The following is a 17,729-nucleotide window of genomic DNA, read 5'->3' as shown; positions in this document are numbered from 1 at the left end:
CTTCCTCATTTACATATTCCACCGGCGTCCTCTGCGGCCCAGTAAGACCCATATGTGAAACTGTGTGCTGGCTTCTGAAAGGCAGTGACCCCCAAATCCGGGCCAGCAGCCACAGCACCGGCCCCCCTCTATCAGTGAGGCATAGTTCCATATGGGCATCTTGTGACATGTGGTGCCACTTACCCTGTTTAACACCAGCCAGCATCACGTACTGCCAAAAACCCTGTTCAATGCCAGCCGGCGACACGCACTGCCACAAACCCTGTTCAATGCCAGCTGGCGATCAGTGCTGCCACAACCCCTGTTCAATGCCAGCCAGCGACAAGTGCTGCCACAAACCCTGTTCAATGCCAGTCGGCGACATGTGCTGCCACAAACCCTGTTCGAGAAAAGACAACAGGAGTATAACCCATAGACCAGATTGAGATCTGGGTGCATATGTGTAAAGCACAACAATATCTCAACTGGATTTAATTTGATAACAGAAACATTTGTATGTTCAAAACATTACAAAAGATCTGGACATAAAAGAGAGACGCGAGATTTCAATTGATTTAGAAGTGCATGTAGCATCATATATTTAGAAACATATTTTCATCAAAGCAATTTTGGAAACAGTTTTGCAAAAAACAGTTTGAAGAAAACAGCACCGGAGACATTAAGGGCCCGATGTAGGTCGCCAATTACCGGTCGGTAACGGCAGATTTCGGCCGTTACCGACCGGTATTTGAGAATTGACATATAGGTGGCATTTAAGTTACAGAATCAGTATATTTATTGATTCGGTAAATTTACCGAATCTGTAAAATATCGAATCGGTAAATTTACCGAATCGGTAAATACAGATGTAGGTGGCACTGAAAACAGTGCCACAGGCCATTACCTAATCGTTATTTACCATGGAATACTATTCCATGGTAGATAACAAATTCCAGGGCCATGTGGCACACGGACATGCCCTAAGGGCATGTCTGTGTGTCACATGGCACACAAGCCAGAAACAGGGGTGCAACAGGGTGTCAAAGTGACACCCTGTCCCCCTTGTAAAATCGGTAATTTTACCGATTCGGTAATTACCGAATCGGTATTTGCTATTGAATCCTATGGGCTTCAAGGCCCATAGGAATCAATGGCAAATACTGATTCGGTAATTACCGAATCGGTAATTACCGAATCTTACCGAATCGGTATTTTTACCGAATTTTTTACCTACATAGCAATTACCGAATAGTAAATACCGAATCAGTAAAATTCGGTATTTACCATTCGGTAAATTGCTATTACCTACATCTAGGCCATAATGTTTAAGGCAAACCAATGGGGCTTAGTGTGCAACGTGATTGTGAGACAAACGGTGATGGCGCAAGTGACATATGGGTGAGATAACAGTATGGTTGATTTTAGCTGTCATTATCCCTTTTAGATATGATTTTGAGAAGTTACAATCCAATGTGACTAAGAATGAGTTCACCTGCCACATAGGTGTAGAGGAGTAATGGGGTACAATAGATGGTTTGGCTTTTCTACCCTATTCCAAATGTTTAAAAAAAAACTGCCCTCTGCCACCCTCCACACCACCTTCTGTACCTTCTTTCCCCCTTTCTATCCCTCCCATGAAACTTTCTGCGCTCCAGTGCTGCACTGATAGGCTCTCATAGAGCCCTGCCATAGCACCCTGGGGGTCTTTCATTACTTACCCAGGATGTAACAACAGTGGGTAACCTGATTTAGAATCTGGTATTCAGAATAGTTGCCCTCTTTAATAGCCCTACACTGCAAAATGTTTATTATTACTAATAAATTACTGTTAAGTGTACTGTGAGCCGGTTCTCTGCCAAGGGCCCTTCCTCATGTTTTTTTAAGACTGGGTTTACAACAGTAATGTTTTAGTCACACAGCAACAAAGCCACTACAGCACTAACACCAATGACACAGTATTTGTTAATTCCTATGTAGTGAGGAGTCCTATGTCCAGGATTTTTGCATAGATCTTTGCTGTAAATGTTACAATACTGAAATTAGAATAATATTTCATGCAACACCAGAATAATTCTGGGCAGAGACTAACAACATCTTTCAGGAAATGCTGAATCAAAATATTTTATGGAAAAAAAACTAAGGGGTCGATTTTGATGGTGGAAGGACCACCACCGCCGGGCCGGCAGTGGCGGTCCTTCCGCCATCGCACAGGATTTTGCCATCACCCAATTAGGATGGTGATGGGTACCACAGCGGACGAAAAGTCTGTCCACCACTTCACTGCCAAAGGCAATCGGTCTGATTGCCTGGCAGATGTTGCAGGGTGTCCAAGATGGTGGCGGTGCCTTGCAGGCACCGTCACGGCTGACGTCAAGGCTGATTTACATATGGCCATGTCTCATGCTTGATTCCGGTCCAGGGAAGACATGGCTTGGCAGTTCGGGCTGGACTGTTCCCATGAGGCACAGGGTCAAGGCTGATTTGCATATGGCCATGTCTGAACTGGAATGGTGTGGTGAGCAAAAAAATTATGGATTTAGGCCCAGATCTCTGTACTGGGGTGAATGTATGACAGTGTTCTGCATTCTGTCCATCAACTGTTGTTTTTGCATTTGTCACCCCAAGTGGGACGGGTATGCTCAGACGTGAGTCCCGTGCTCTCCACACCACTGGAGTCAAGCTATCCTGGCTGAAGACGGCTGATAGCCAGAAACCGGTCCTAGGATGCTTGATTCCGGTCAGGGGAAGACATGGCTTGGCAGTTCAGGCTGGACTGTTCCCATGAGGCACAGGGTCAAGGCTGATTTGCATATGGCCATGTCTGAACTGGGATGGTGTGGTGAGCAAGAAAATGATGGATTTAAGCCCAGATCTCTGTACTGGGGTGAATGTATGACAGTGTTCTGCATTCTGTCCATCAACTGTTGTTTTCGCACTTGTCACCCCAAGTGGGACGGGTATGCTCAGACGTGAGTCCCATGCTCTCCACACAACGGGAGTCAAGTTATCCTGGCTGAAGACAGCTGATAGCCAGAAACTGGTCCTAGGATGCTTGATTCCGGTCAAGGGAAAACATGGTTTGGCAGTTCAGGCTGGACTGTTCCCATGAGGCACAGGGTCAAGGCTGATTTGCATATGGCCATGTCTGAACTGGGATGGTGTGTTGAGCAAAACAATGATGGATTTAGGCCCAGATCTCTGTACTGGGGTGAATGTATGACAGTGTTCTGCATTCTGTCCATCAACTGTTGTTTTTGCATTTGTCACCCCGAGTGGGACGGGTATGCTCAGACGTGAGTCCCGTGCTCTACACACCACTGGAGTCAAGCTATCCTGGCATGTATGTATGACAGTGTTCTGCATTCTGTCCATCAAATGTTGTTTTTGCACAGAAGAAGAAGGGGCAGGAGGCAAGAAGAAGGGCAGGGCTGTGGGCCCCCTGAGTCGGACCCTTTGAAGTGTCACCGCAGGGCTGGAATGAAGTGAGAGGGAAGAAGGGAGGGCTAGTGTTCAGGAGCTGGATGATTTATTTAAAGTGGGGCAGAGGTGGGCTGAGAGTATGTTGGGGGTAAGAAGGAAGAGGAGAAGGGACATTATTTAGGCCCAGCACACCACACCAGTCCTTTATGTTTCAGGTGGAGGAGCAATGTAGAGGTGCGGACTTTGCAGAGCTGAGAGCGGCTCATGGGTGCCGAGGAGAAGGGTGGACGGAGCCTCATGCAGCTCACCTAGTACAGGCAGAGGATCCCGTTGCAGCTGGCATATGTAGGCCTGAGCGGTCTCGCTCTCCCAAACACCCGGCAGACCTCAGCAGTCCTCAGAGCAACAAGGACACAGGAATATGCAGATGAAGGGTGCAGGGGAATACCGGCAGGTGCAGTCAGCGCACCCCAAAGTGTCACAATTGCCGCAAGAAGTTAGATTATGATGAAGAAAGCCTTGAGGAAGGCGAATTAAGAGAGGAAGATGAAGGGGAAAGGGGGGTCAGAGTAACGTGTCTCATAGTATGTTGTAGGTTACATGACGTCGGAGCCTGCAGGGAGGACACCAAAGGCGGTACAGACCACGGGCCCCATGGCAAGGCGGATAGCAGCTACACGGGCACCTTCCTTAGAGCCAGCTAAAGCACAAGAGAAAAGGGGAAAGCAAACAATGGTATTAGTAGGGATAGAGAGGATGAGAAGGGGAGGTGGGCTGATTAAGGAGGTATGTATTGGATATAAGCATGGGCGGATTTTGCGAATTGGTAATTCGCGAAATTGCGTATTTATGGATTCGCAATCCACAAAATCCGCGAACTCGCGCGAATTTTGCGGATTCCTTTTTTTTTGTGTTCACAAGTGTTTCTGCCATTTCGCGAGGATTTTTTACCAGTTCGCAAACGCGAACTTACTTGTCAGGTAGCAACGGTCGCGACCATGTTGTTATACATCTGGTTCATCACAGCACCCTCTGTTTCACCACTGCCACCCTCTGTTTCACCACTGCCACCCTCTGGCTCACCCATGCCACCCTCTGGCTCACCCATGCCACCCTCTTGTTCATCACTGTAGATTTAAGGGGAAAAAATCACACCTGCCCTGCCTCAACTGACATGAAGGAATTAGGGGCTGATTAATGTGTCACTGAATTTGAACTTCCAGGCTGGCACATGCTTCCTTATCTGTAATTGCTTTCTGTTGCAGTGTAATTTTTTTAACAGGACCTTTGTTGTATACTTGTAGCTATTCTCTGAGCCTGCCTTGAGGGTCAGAGCAGGGTCATAGAATAGTTGCAAGTAGGCAACTGAACTCTGAAGGGGCCCCTCAGGAAGCACTACAGGGAATGGTTACTAATTATAAGATTGAACTTTTGCACCTGCTGAGTGCTTTCAGTTTTGCAAAAATCCAAATATCCAGCAGCATCCACAAAAAGTAATCATTCCAGGTCAAGATCCAAATCAAAGCACATGAAGAAAGCACTGGGAGGAGCCTGCTGGACAGGAACAGCAAGTTGGAGACTGTGGGGCAGGCAAATGTCAACCTGAGGAGTTATTCTGATAAAAATCATAATTTTCAAGGTTTATGCTGCTGCTGGTGGATTTCTTGTGCGAAATTGATAATTTTGCAATCTCGCAATAGCGAGATTGTAGCTGCCCGCCGCATCTACGTGTTCGCAAGTGTTTACTCCCGCGAAATTGTATAGTATTCTAGTTGGCAAGTGCGATCAAGCAAAAAATCCGCTTCGCACGGATTTACGAATTTTCGGCAAGTTCGCGGAAAAGTCAAAAGCAAGGAACTGAAAATTAAAAAATTACCTTATATGGGGGTAACTAAACCACTGGGAGCGCATTTAATATTGGCTACTAACGAGCGCATCTGGAAGGAAGAGTATGTGGAAATGCTCGAAAGTTTGCATAGGGAGGTGCGCACAAAATGAGAATCAAAAGAAGAGGAGTATGACTTAGCCAAGAGGCCAAGGGTTACCCTAACTGTCCTAAGAATTCTACCAGAAATTGAGTTTGACATGGATTTGGATTTACTCGTCTCATTCGGCGTGGAATCCCTCTATACTTCGATACCACAGACGGAGACGTTGGAAGTAATAGAGGGCCTTTTATCCACTAGAGAACTCGATTCCATCACACCAGTTAGTCTGATTATGACACTGGCAACGATTGCAATGACTGAACATTTTTTCAGTTTGAAGATTCCTTTTATTTGCAGGTTAGCGGGACCAGTATGGGCAGCGTTTTTGCCCCCAGTCTCGCTAACCTGTATGTACATAGATTTGAACAAGAGTATGTTCTCCATGAAAACAACCCTTACCGCAGTAAACTGCGGGTATGGAGACGTTACATAGACGACGTCCTGGTGGTGTGGGGTGGCACAGAAAGAGATTTAGAAAGCTTTCATATCTGGCTGAATGAAAGGAATCGTTTTCTACGATTCACTGTGGAACACAGTAGACATCCGCTAGCCTTTTTAGACTTGCTCATTACATCTACTGCCTCTGGCTTACAGTCAGAGTTGTATCGCAAGCCAATGGCTAGAAACTCTTTATTGAGTTATCAAAGTTGCCATCCAAATGCCCTACGGGATAATTTGCCATTTGGGCAATTTTTAAGGATACAACGTAACTGCTCAACCAAATCTCTGTTTGAGAAACATGCCAAGAGTCTAGAGGCTAATCTGGTTGCCAAGAACTATCCCAGAAATCTGATTCACAGGTCAAAAAAGAGAGCCTCCAATAATAATCGAGAGAGCCTGCTAGAAATATGTCCCCCTAAGGAAAAGGAGATCGACTAACCTGTGTTAACACATTTTCCACGCAATCTAACAAGGTTCAGCAAATTGTGAGAAAGCATTGGGCAATCCTTAATACTGAGGCTGACAAGCTCCGTCCACCTTTGTTTGCCTGGAAAAGGGGTCAGAACCTGAAGGACCAATTGGTCCATACGAGACCAAAAACGGTATTGCCCCGAGCAGTGGGAACACTATGGGACATGCTGGCAGTCAAGGTTCATCATCCTTGTGGGAACTGTGCTGCGTGCCCTCAAACTTCTAAAACCACGAGCATCGATATAGGCACTGACGATCCTTGGTTACAGCTAAAGTTCACCAACTGTAACTGTGCCAATCTACTGTACCTTATCACATGACCCTGCAATATGAGATACGTAGGGATGACCACAAGGAAAATAAAGACTCGCATCTCGGAGCATAAATTAGATGCCACGACAAGCAACGAAGATGACGAATCATTTTCTAGAAGTAGGTCATGGTCCTACTGATCTTAAGTGGACTGTGATTGAGCAGCCAGTGATCCCAGACCATGTATCCGACATAACGATGTTTCTGTTCAGGCTTGAGCAGAAATGGGTGTATAAGCTGAATTCGGATAAAGTGGGATTAAATGAGGACATCCCTTGGATGTCATTATGAGAACTGTGTTCTGTCATTGAGATACATATATATTTTTTTGTCCGCCCTAAATATGCCATGCTGAAATTCTATTTGAATATGATAGCATAAGAACGGCTTTCACGGACACATCGAAGAGAGTCTTTTTACATGAGAAGCAATAACTACTCTTATTTCCAGACTCCGCATGGTATATTAAAGGAAGGTGATACATAAACTACATCGTATCCCCCACTACGTTAGTATGATAACATCTGATTGGCCCTCGGTGACTGTTTTTATAGGAGCAGTAGCTCAACAGTTTGCCTAATCTTCACAACTTGGGTCTTTATGAAAATCGTATTCTAGTTGGAGAACGTTTCATAGAGCAATAACTATTCGTATTTCCAGACTCCCCGTGATGTATTAAAGAAAAGGTGATACATAAATTACATCTTATCCACCACCATACTAGTTTTATAACATACGATTGGCCCTCGCTGACAATGTTGTTGGGAGCAGTAGCGCAACAGTTTGCTTAATCTTTTTACAACATGGGTCCTTATAAAAATCGGACTCTAGTTGAAAATCGTTGTATAGAACTTTTTTGGTTTTTATAATATTCTTAAGATAGGATTGAACTAGACATGTTGTTTAGGAATGTTCACTTATTAGGATACATTACAGCAGTAACGATCTAGTCGTAGTTTATAACACAATAACTACATTTCCCAGAATTCCCTAGGTGAGTCGCGCGGACGTGACGCATCTCACGCGACAGACTAGGGTGGGGACCGTGTATGTATACGCGAGGGCTGCCCCGGTCGGTACCTCCCCGAGACAGCCCAGAAGGACGTCCGGAGTACCGACCGGAAGGTGAGTGGGCGCATTTATAGACCGTTATTGAAAGTCTCAACATGACCGTGAGTAATCTGTCCCAGGCTCAGCTTTATTTGCGTATAGAGTGATTATGCACTAACACGAGGCGGCTCGTGTGGAGTACTAACGTACGCAGTTCCCCTGTGGCACTAACGAACGCTATTAGTCGAAAAAACAACGAGACTAAAGCAACAGATTGAATTAAGGTATTAAATAAAGATTTTGAGACAAAACTTCACAAGCAAAAATTAGCGCACAAAGAGCTTGTTGTGTCTAAAGTAGATGGAAGCAAGCATCAGGATACTAATCAAACACGAATGTATAGCAATACGATGCCTTGATTTTAAGAAAAGCGACAACAGGCAAATAGAATTGACAATTTAGTAGAACTTGAGAGTAGACCACCGTGCTGTTTACTACCTTGAGGTGGTGTTATGAAGTCAGTTTGACTGACATGTTGAAGTAACCCCTCTTTTTAATCTGTTTTTTTGCTCACTAGTGCGGGGCTCCATGTACCTGCGCTGTGGCCAGGTGGGGTGGAGCGTTACTCTCCTCTGAATGAGGTAAGTGAGAGTGGCCACTTTATGGTGATGAAAGTGGGGTGTCATTGAGAGGCACTAGATTGGGATTTTGAAATCCAATCACTGATACACATCACTAATGGAAAGTGTAACCAAACTGACTGGTTGTTGTTATGGTTGTCTGTCTCCCTTTTATGTTTCTGTCTGAACGTCCTCCCCCTGCCATGACGATCTGGAAATCAAAATTAAGAGGAGAATGAAGATCTACTGAAATACCCAGGTGATAGTTTTCCTTTTTTTACACTCTTTTTGAGCAGTCGCGATTATGGTCCTGAAGAAAGCAGCAGGATACCTTTAGGCTCCAATTAAGTCTGCAGAAACATGTCGACTACACATAAGTACTAGTGGTTATTTGTTGAAACCACTACTATCGCACGCATTTTAATGATTTGGGAGTATTAAGGTGTTAATAAAGTTCCTATCCTTTCTACTACCCAATTTTATCCGTTCATTTCACAGTTCACTTTCTTTTCACTTCTCACTTGCACTGCTCTACAGTTGTCCATTCACACCCTGATACTAGTTGATATCCACAGGGTTCCACTGTAATGACAACAGCTTTGTCCCCAGTGGTTATAAAAAACCTATCTTCCTGGTATGGAAGAACCCAGATGATGAACAGGGCGTCAAGGATCGGCAACTGATGGGTATTTTTCCACACAAGAAAGATACTCCATACTAAGACAGCGTATTTTTACGTAGTTCTGAGGTTAGGTCTCCTTAGGTGAGTGCTACGTTTTCCAGACACATATTTTTGAGATGGTTAGTTCATGACCCACTGCTACTCTGTGTTTGTTTACTGTTAAATTAAGGGGCTCTAGCAGTGTTGGGTCTCTAAACATCCCCTTGGGCCCTCCTTTCCCTTGTTGTTTATATGTTTATATTCAATGAAAAATAGATTATTTTTACTTTTATTGCTCATCCGATTGAATCCTGCAATGGAAAATTTTGAAAATAAACAGAGACAACAATAGCCCAAAACATTTATTGATCCAACAAACCACACATGAACCTTAGGTGTGTCTCAAAAAAGAGGCTCCGTTATTTAATATTCACTTAAAAAATGATCATCATGGTTATTCAAAGTACAATTTATACATCTGAAACAGGGGGTTACTATCAAGTAGCGTGCAAAGGATATAGTGAAGGTAAGTGCTGTTGTGAGTAAAAAGACCAAGAAGGTCTGAAAAGGTGAAATAGGAACCTAATAGAGTCTTTGCTTTAGTAGGTCTAAGGTTGATGAATCCTTAGCAAAAACAATGAGCCTGCCCTAACAATATCATTCGCAAAAAATGTTATTCTTCCTTGCTGTACCACAGTGGGAAGTTCATCCGTGTTCTCGTTTTTAGGGAAGAGGGGAGGGGGCAGACAAAAGGTGCAGGCTCGGGGAGAAAGTCGTTGACGTTTCGACCCAACGATAAGCAGGGTAAATGATATCCTCATGGACGGGTCTTCATCAGGACGGAGGGGGTGGTAAGTGAGACTTAGTTACAAGGAAAGCAAGTAACCCCAACAGTATGGGTGGGCACCCTTTAATGGTGTGCCACTGGTGTGAACTCAATTTGCTGTATAAAGCCGTCCAAACGTGCTCATCAGTACCACGCAGTATGTAACAGAGGGAGAAACTCCAGTAAATTATTCAATAATCCCAAAGGTTATCTCAAGTTTCACAAAGCGTGAGCCGTCAAGGTGGCTCTGTCTTCATAGACCACCCTATGAAGACGGAGCCACGTTGATGGAGGGGAAAAGGGGGAATGCTATGGAAGGAACTTATGCATTGCCTGAATGGTTCACTGGTTGCAAGTAGGTGTCCAGATATTTTGGTCCTTCCTTTAGGTGAAACTTATCTGGTTAAGGAGAAGGGGATAGTACTAATAAGGAGTATGAAAAAGGATCTGTCCCTGATCAAAAAACAGTGGCTCAGGTGTTCAGTTATTTGGAAAGAGTTTGTCCCCCGTTCGGATGGCGGGAGCCATTGATCCTGGGTCAGTGGAGAGAGCTCGGAGGAAGCTCAACACAGAGATGTTTCATTTTTTCAGAGAGCTGGATTTTTGTAGGATTTCCCACAGGGAAATTTGTTTTGACATGGTTGAGTTTTTCATGGAGGACGGGGTTCACCTTTTGTGAATGCTCATGGACCTGTATCTCTTGAAAATCAGGGAAGTTTTAGCCAGGTCTCTGAATGTTCAAAGCCACTGAGAAAGTTAGACCCTTTGAGGAAGGGGGGGGGGGCAGAAAGAAGGTGAGGCAGCAAAGCCAGCCTTCCCCCCGTTTTCCTGGGTGGCGGGGTTTTCAAAAGTTGGCCAGTATTGGCAGACGTTATTGGTTAAGTGTTGGAGGTTTGTGAGCAGTGGCAAGGAAAGCGTAGGCAGGTAGGCTAAGTTTCAGAGTAGCCGTTTGTTAGTTACAGTTGCAGAAAGGCAGGTAGGGGATTTAGGTTTTATTGGAGGGCATAAGTTTTAACTGCACTACTGTGTAATGTTGTTGTTATGCGAACGGCAGGGTTGGGGAATGGCTGAGGGGATCGTGGGGAGGGGGAGCAGGGGGTCAGTTTATTTGATGTATAGTGAGTTTTTAGTTTTGTTAGGCGGTTGTGAGTGTTTTTAATTTGATATGCACCTGTTTCAATAAAGTGGCCCTTTACACATAAAAATTTGGTCGCAGTTTGGCTTGCCCCACTCCCTCCCAAGCGTGTTTTCTAAGCTTCCATACAAGCTTGCTGAATTTAATTCGCTGGCATCAGCTACCCAGCTTCGCTGATTAATCTAAGCCAGTGCTATTAGAGTCTGACAGCCTATTTCCTGTTTGTGGGGCTATTGTTGTAGGACTGTGAGAGGAACTGTAGATCTCAAAGCAAATATAGTTTACCTGATGGCCTAGAACAAAATGGCTTTTTTTAGGCTTTTTTCAGTAGCTTATCACCACTGCTGTGTGCCACTTTCAGGCTGCATTATTACCTCCTCTTAGGGAAACAACTATTGTGTTTGCCGCATGCCTGGCCATAAATGCAACAGGGGTAGAGCACTTCTAGCAAAAAGCAGTCCTTCTAGACTGTAGATTGCTTTGCATTCTAGTTGTCACGTCTGCAATCTTCTGCCATAGGGTCACTCACCTTTCTGCTTCTGGGGCACTGTCACATCACGTTCTTCACCTCCTGTGTGGTTTCTACTTGTTGGCTTCTCCTCGCCATTCTCGGCATCCTCCATTGCATTTGCCCTGCTCCGGCTCCATTTTCAAAGGGTTCCTGCATAAAAAGCAAGATGTAATGTAAAAAAACCTTTAAATGATCAAAAGGCTACCCAGAACAATGGTGGTAACGTGCTCTGTACTAATGCAATAATTATTGCAATATATATGTGCACATATTTTCCTAACATGTTCTTCTTGATTGCAAAGATTCCACTTTTGCCACAGTGATACTTATTCTGAAAAATTCAAGATAAAGAAAAGAAAACGTCAATTCAATGTTTCTGCCATGCTAAGAAACGTACTAGAATTACAAAAAAGGTTGTACACATTTTTGGTGTTAGTTTTGTTTTTGACTATGTTACTAGTGTTGAAAACACAAGAGGACATTGGATAATTATATTTTCTCCAGGCTTTGGATAGTCTATGTTTGCTGCAGTTCAACGTTGCAATTAAACCCTATTTATTGCTTGCCACAGAAAGCTTTTAGGTATGCATATAACCACACACATGTACATAGGAGTAATGGTTTTATAGATAACCTGTCTCTCTCTGAAAACCTATACTTGGTCTTTCTTTTCATAGATTGTATACCACTCCAGTGTATGCTGTCACTTACCTAATTTATAGAGGAGGGATTCTTACAGGTATTTCTATATATGCGTGAATTCATGTTAGAACAGTTGTATGATATATATAGGGATTACACTAAGGCTGATTCCCCTGTTATCTTCTTTATATACAGGCGACATATAGAGAATTCTGGGCACCGAATATTAATCTGCTCTGCCTCCGTGTGACCTCTTCCCATCCCCTCTTCCCCCATCCTCGAATAGCATTGACTTAGTTGTGTGGTCTTCGTAGTTGGTGAAAGTTGGGACCTTGTTTCACTCCCTTCCTATCACTCCTGAGGAAACACAGGTGAGATTTGACAACAACAGCTAGTCACTTTCATTGCCTATTGCTGAACTGACTCCTTAGGCCACAGCTGTGTATTTAATTGAGTACAGAACTTGGAACTCATTACACCACTCAAGGCATACTACTCACACAAAATAACATTTATGTTCCATTAAATAACTCATATTATAACAAATACTGTCAGAGCTGAGTCTCCAGCATCCAGAATCTCAAACTATGCTGAGTCTATCATCATCAGCATCCGCATTCTTGTGGCATTGCCTTCAATATGTAAAACACGTCTAAGGGAAGAGAGTTTCTAATAACCCATTCTTTCACCTCCCTGAAGAAATAATAAAAACACCGTGTGAACGCTAGTTTGCACTAATAAAGTCGGCTGCTCAGTAACAAAGCTCCCGAGGTTAGAGTCAATACCCATTAAATTCATCCATTTCAGAGCTGCATATCAACTTGGAAATATAATGTCCTGACCTGCTCCACACCGTGGAAGCCTGTGTAATGACTGGTGGGATTGTGAAGGTGTCTGCACCGGAAGTGGAGCCAGAGGAAACACTGTGGCTGGCAGCCACTGGGAGACATAATGCCACCCTGGAGTTGCGTCATGGACCTTGCTATCTGAGGGCCGGACATGTAGTTGGATGCTAAGCATGATAAGGTGCTCATGGAGTCCCCAAACCCCAGTCCGCAGCAGCTAGAGGATGCAGGGCCCGGCCCTCAGCTCTACAGTGCTGTAGCAGCTGCATAGCTGAGTTTTACCCATTTGGGCACCACTAGATGCCCACATGGGGTGTGAGCCATGAGGGAGTTGAGAGCTGCCAGATAGAGAACCTCTGCACAAAGATACTGATTTGCTGGATGGTGTACAGCTCCCGGTGTTGAAGTATGTTCCGCAATGAGGGAAGACAGCGTAATTACTACTAATTGTCTGTATTATTCTATGCTGCGCTCCAATGGATCCTTTGCATGAATCCAGCTGCGAGGGACAACTTGTATTGCCTGCCTTTGGGCCCCCGGTGACAGCTGTGCCTCGAGGTCTGCTTGGGATTGCAGATTTCTGAACTTGGACAGATGTGCAGCATTGTGCCCATGCATCACCAGTAAAGAGCAGTCTGATACCAAGTGCCATGGCATCCTCGATTAATGATTGCTTATTTAGCAGTCTAATACACTCATATGTGACAACTAAGGCCCCAATTACGAGTTTGACGGTGTGGTGGTGGGACCGCCCCATCACCGCACCACCAAACCCACGTAAGAGCTGCCTGCCGTGTTTTTACTTTTTTAGTAATTGGCAGGCGGTTCCTTTGGCACTCCCATGGCGGTGCCTATAAAATAGGCACCACAATTGGAATGCCAAAGGAAGTTCCAGCACGGCATGGACTTTGAAGTCCAAGTGATGCTGGAACTAGTGGTGCATGCACACAGGGGGGCACATCTGGGGCCCCCTGTGTGCACCCATATGGAGTGAGGTACAAGAGGACCCTTTCTTTCCTTACTGCCATTGTTTTCACGGAGGAAAGACCTCCATGAAATCAGTGGCGGTGAGGAAAGTTGTAATATGCTTGGTGGGACCGCAGTGGTCCTGCCAGGCATATTACTACCTCAAGAACGCCGCGCCACATGGTGGTTCCCTGGTGGAGTTGGTGGTCCCCCGGCGACACGACTGCCAGTGTCGTAATGTGGCAGTCAGGAGACCGCCACCATCGCACTGCTACTAGTCTGGCTATCCAAGAACTGCCGGACTCGTAATTAGGCCCTGAGTGTTTGGCAGTTTCACAACGGACTGCTTGGCCTACTCACATGAACTGTGAGATACTTGTGGCCATATCGGGAGGTACAAGCTAGATGAGCACAACCTTTTAGTATACTGCCTGTGACTTTCTGTGCACTGGATTGAGTTAACTGGGAGCTGTGGGTGCCCCAGTGTGCAAAGCTTTGTGAGTTGGTTTTGGTGCCTTATAAGAGTGCCCATCATCTTGAAGAATCACCACCTTTGGTCCTGGGTCTGAGACCAGTGCACGATGCTCCTTCTACCGACCAGCCCTTTCTTTGCTGTGATTCACCACATTCAAGATCTGTTTCACAGGTGAAGCTTGCCTTGGAGGCTGCCAAAAAAAGACCTCAGCAAAAGGAAATGGGCTAGGTAGCTGTGACAGGGAGTAACCCCAGAACTGACATGAAAGAATTACCAGACGTAAAAATGACCCTGTTAGAAATGAGAGCTAGCCTGGTGGCTATTGATTTCCAAAATTAATTCACTGACTAAGAGACTAAATGATATGAAAGACAGATTGGACAAACAACATGTGAGAATCAATATAGCTGAAAGACACATTTCTAATATTAAAGACAGCACATAGCCGCAATTCAAGGAACAACATTAAATCAAGACTATATTAGAAAAGGTCATGGTCAAGAACAAAGATCTTGAAACTAGGCCCAGAAGAAGCAATCTATGCATAGTTGGAGTTCTTGAAACTATCAATATAGGTTGAGTTGAACACTATATAGAAAAATTGTTGATAGATATATTTGGCAGTGATAGCCTTTCTCCGGTCTTTATAGTTGAGCGTTCACATAGGACATTCATCAAAAGTTCAGCTCCGGGTGCACCACTCTTCCCAATTATAGCAAAACATAATTATAAAGATTGCAATAAAATCCTATAAATGGCAAGAGACAGAAATGGTATCCAGCATGAGGGCAAATCAATCACGTTCGATCTGGATTTGACATAGTCTGTACAAGACGCTAGACGGAAATTCATCCTAAGTAAGCAGAAATCGTGAGATACGAATATGTAATATGCCATGCAGTACCCAGCCAGATTTTAATAACAACGATAAATATAAATCCCATTTAGAAGAACAAAAACGGAAGGGTGCTGCACTTGCTTTTGCAATTGGTTCAATTCAGAAGAAACTACAAGGCCCAACTTTCGCACCAACAATACAGGTTGCACATGCAAAAATCATCCCTACTCTAACCTATGGCAGCGAAGTCCTAAAAGGTCTGGACAGCGGCCAATTGGACAAAATCATTACAAAAATATATAGATCTGTATTCAAGCTACCAACCCAAACATCACCGGCACAAATAAGTTTGGAATTGGGAATTTACCATCAACCACTTGCCAGGGCTATGACTTTTCTTGTTTGTTGTCACAAACTGAGGTCATCAAAGAAAGGCAGTCTTGGACATCACTTGTGGTCCACCCTCGAAACGAACTCATGGCGAGCAGGCCATGACTACTGGTTAAAAGGGCTAGCAATCCTATGCCTAAAGGATCTTTGGAGCATGTATGTAACCCAGAAGGAATTCAAAAGACTGGCGAAAATAAGCACTAAACAGCTCTCAATAGTCGAAGGCACGCTTAGCCAAAAGAAGTCACGGGTGGTTGACTCTGCAATCGTATTCCTTGTTGATCCCACAGCAGTATCTAACCGTATCCTTCACTGCACGAACGAAATTAAGCTTTTTAAAATTGAGACTGGGAGTTTTTAATTTGTTGGTTCATTTGCCAAGATGGAAAAGAGAGCAAGGACGAGACTCATGCCGACTTTGCGGGGAGTATAAAGAAGACATAATACATATCATTTGTCTTTGCCCCCAGCTGCTGACTGAAAGACGGGCCCTCTTCAAGTATCTCTGGAATACAAAAATGATAAGAACATGTAGGGCAGCAGTCCTAGCTTGCTTCGATCCGAGGAACACTAAATTAAACTGTGCCCTTGTAAGATTTATGGATCACGCAGCGAAAAAACTTTTTGTGTCTGTGGTCAATCGTTAGTATAATGACTTGGCATGCCTCACCGTCTTTTTTACCCATATCGGATATTACTTACCCACACTGAATATTACTTATCCCCCTTTTTTTTTAAACAAACTTTTAAATGTATTTTAAATGAAACTTTTTGATACCTTCTAAATCCTGTACTTGCAATGGGTTTTTAAATCACGCAATAAAGTTATTATGAATATATGATTTTTCCACGAAGACAAGTTCCACGCATGGCATTACCACGCGAACTTTAGTTCGCATGTGTCTTCACCACGCAGCATTTGACAACGCATGTTTTTACTCCGCAAAATGAACGTTACGAAACATCTCACGTCTCATTTAAATTTACATAACGATGCTGATAGGCTACATGCAGTACGAAGGAAAAGATCGATGTTTTAAACAATTAAAAACAACAGATTCCCTTACATTTTATTTTTATTTTTTTCATAATGCGCTTAAATAATACCTTAATTAATAAAGTTTAGATTCTTATCTGACCCCTGTACGTCTTTCCCCATCAGCCCTTTCTTCCACCGACCACGGAAACAAGCGTCAAAACACGTCTATCAAAACTGTGAAAGGACTTCAATTATGACGTACACGTCTCCTTGTTGGTGAGGCTATTTCCTTGTTCGTTTTTTAAGTTTTCTTATTTATTTATTGTTATCCGCTTGTTTTTTTTTGGGGGGGGAGACCCCCCCAACCCCCCCTAGCCCCCCCCCCAACTCCCCCTAGCCCCCCCAGCCCCCCCCCCCAAGCCCACGCAGATCGTACAGGCAGAACGACACGAAGGAATACCACTCGCGTGGTAAAGACGGACGTTGAAAGCATACGCGTGGAAAAGACCTTTTCGTGGTGAGTGACGCGTGGTAAACGTTATGCGGGGTAATTCCTTCGTAGTAAATGATGTTTCCCGTTATTATCAATGGTACCCAGCCAGATTACATTTTTCAACCAAGAGTAAAGTCAATGTTATGCAACTCCTGTGCAGGCGAATTATTTTATAAACAAACCGGCCATGTCTGGAAGAAATACTGTGAAACTTTCGTCTAGCTCCCCTATGGCCCACCTAAGTGACACGGAGTGACTTGATACCCCCTTCCATTAATGGCTTCTTGAATAATAATCCCTGGGATTTCTGGCAAGGCTCTGATATAGAGGTTACATATAAATTATTACTGGATCTAACATAATCTGTTGTTATAGATAATACCTGTTTACAATGTTAAGTTACCATCTGATTTACCAACTGCAAGCTAGTTAGAACGAGTTATTCTGTGTCCTTGTCGAAATAGATAGCAGGCTTCCAGTGACAAATATGGGCATAAGATAGATATTATGGTCATTTGAAAATGGCACAGCCACTGCGGTCTCACAACCTAAATGCTTGAGTTTGCTACTGCCATACTGTAATAGTGTTAACTGTTTAGATTATGTTTTATTTTGCAATGAAGGTATCCTAAGGGGTTCCATTGATGTGGGTGGGGTGGCTTTTTGGGGATAGGAGGCACTAGTGTT

At 44.1% G+C, this 17,729-nt stretch overlaps 1 long non-coding RNA gene across 5 annotated transcripts in view; it reads right to left on the bottom strand.

The window, feature by feature from the left end:
* The window catches only part of LOC144770046 (uncharacterized), a 630,720-nt gene extending 619,153 nt beyond the window's left edge, over nucleotides 1-11,567 (bottom strand). For 4 of the 5 annotated variants that reach the window (XR_013598779.1, XR_013598780.1, XR_013598781.1 and 1 more), the window contains exon 1: nucleotides 11,433-11,561. This is a non-coding gene — a long non-coding RNA (uncharacterized LOC144770046). Of the gene's footprint in view, nucleotides 1-11,432 lie in introns of all 5 variants that reach the window. The other variant, XR_013598782.1, reaches the window with a different exon arrangement.
* Between the last annotated feature and the right edge of the window lie 6,162 nt (nucleotides 11,568-17,729).

This window comes from Lissotriton helveticus, chromosome 1_1 (assembly GCF_964261635.1).
Source record: "Lissotriton helveticus chromosome 1_1, aLisHel1.1, whole genome shotgun sequence".
NCBI classification, from domain to species: Eukaryota; Metazoa; Chordata; class Amphibia; order Caudata; family Salamandridae; genus Lissotriton; species Lissotriton helveticus.
This window is presented reverse-complemented; position numbering and strand designations above follow the sequence as displayed.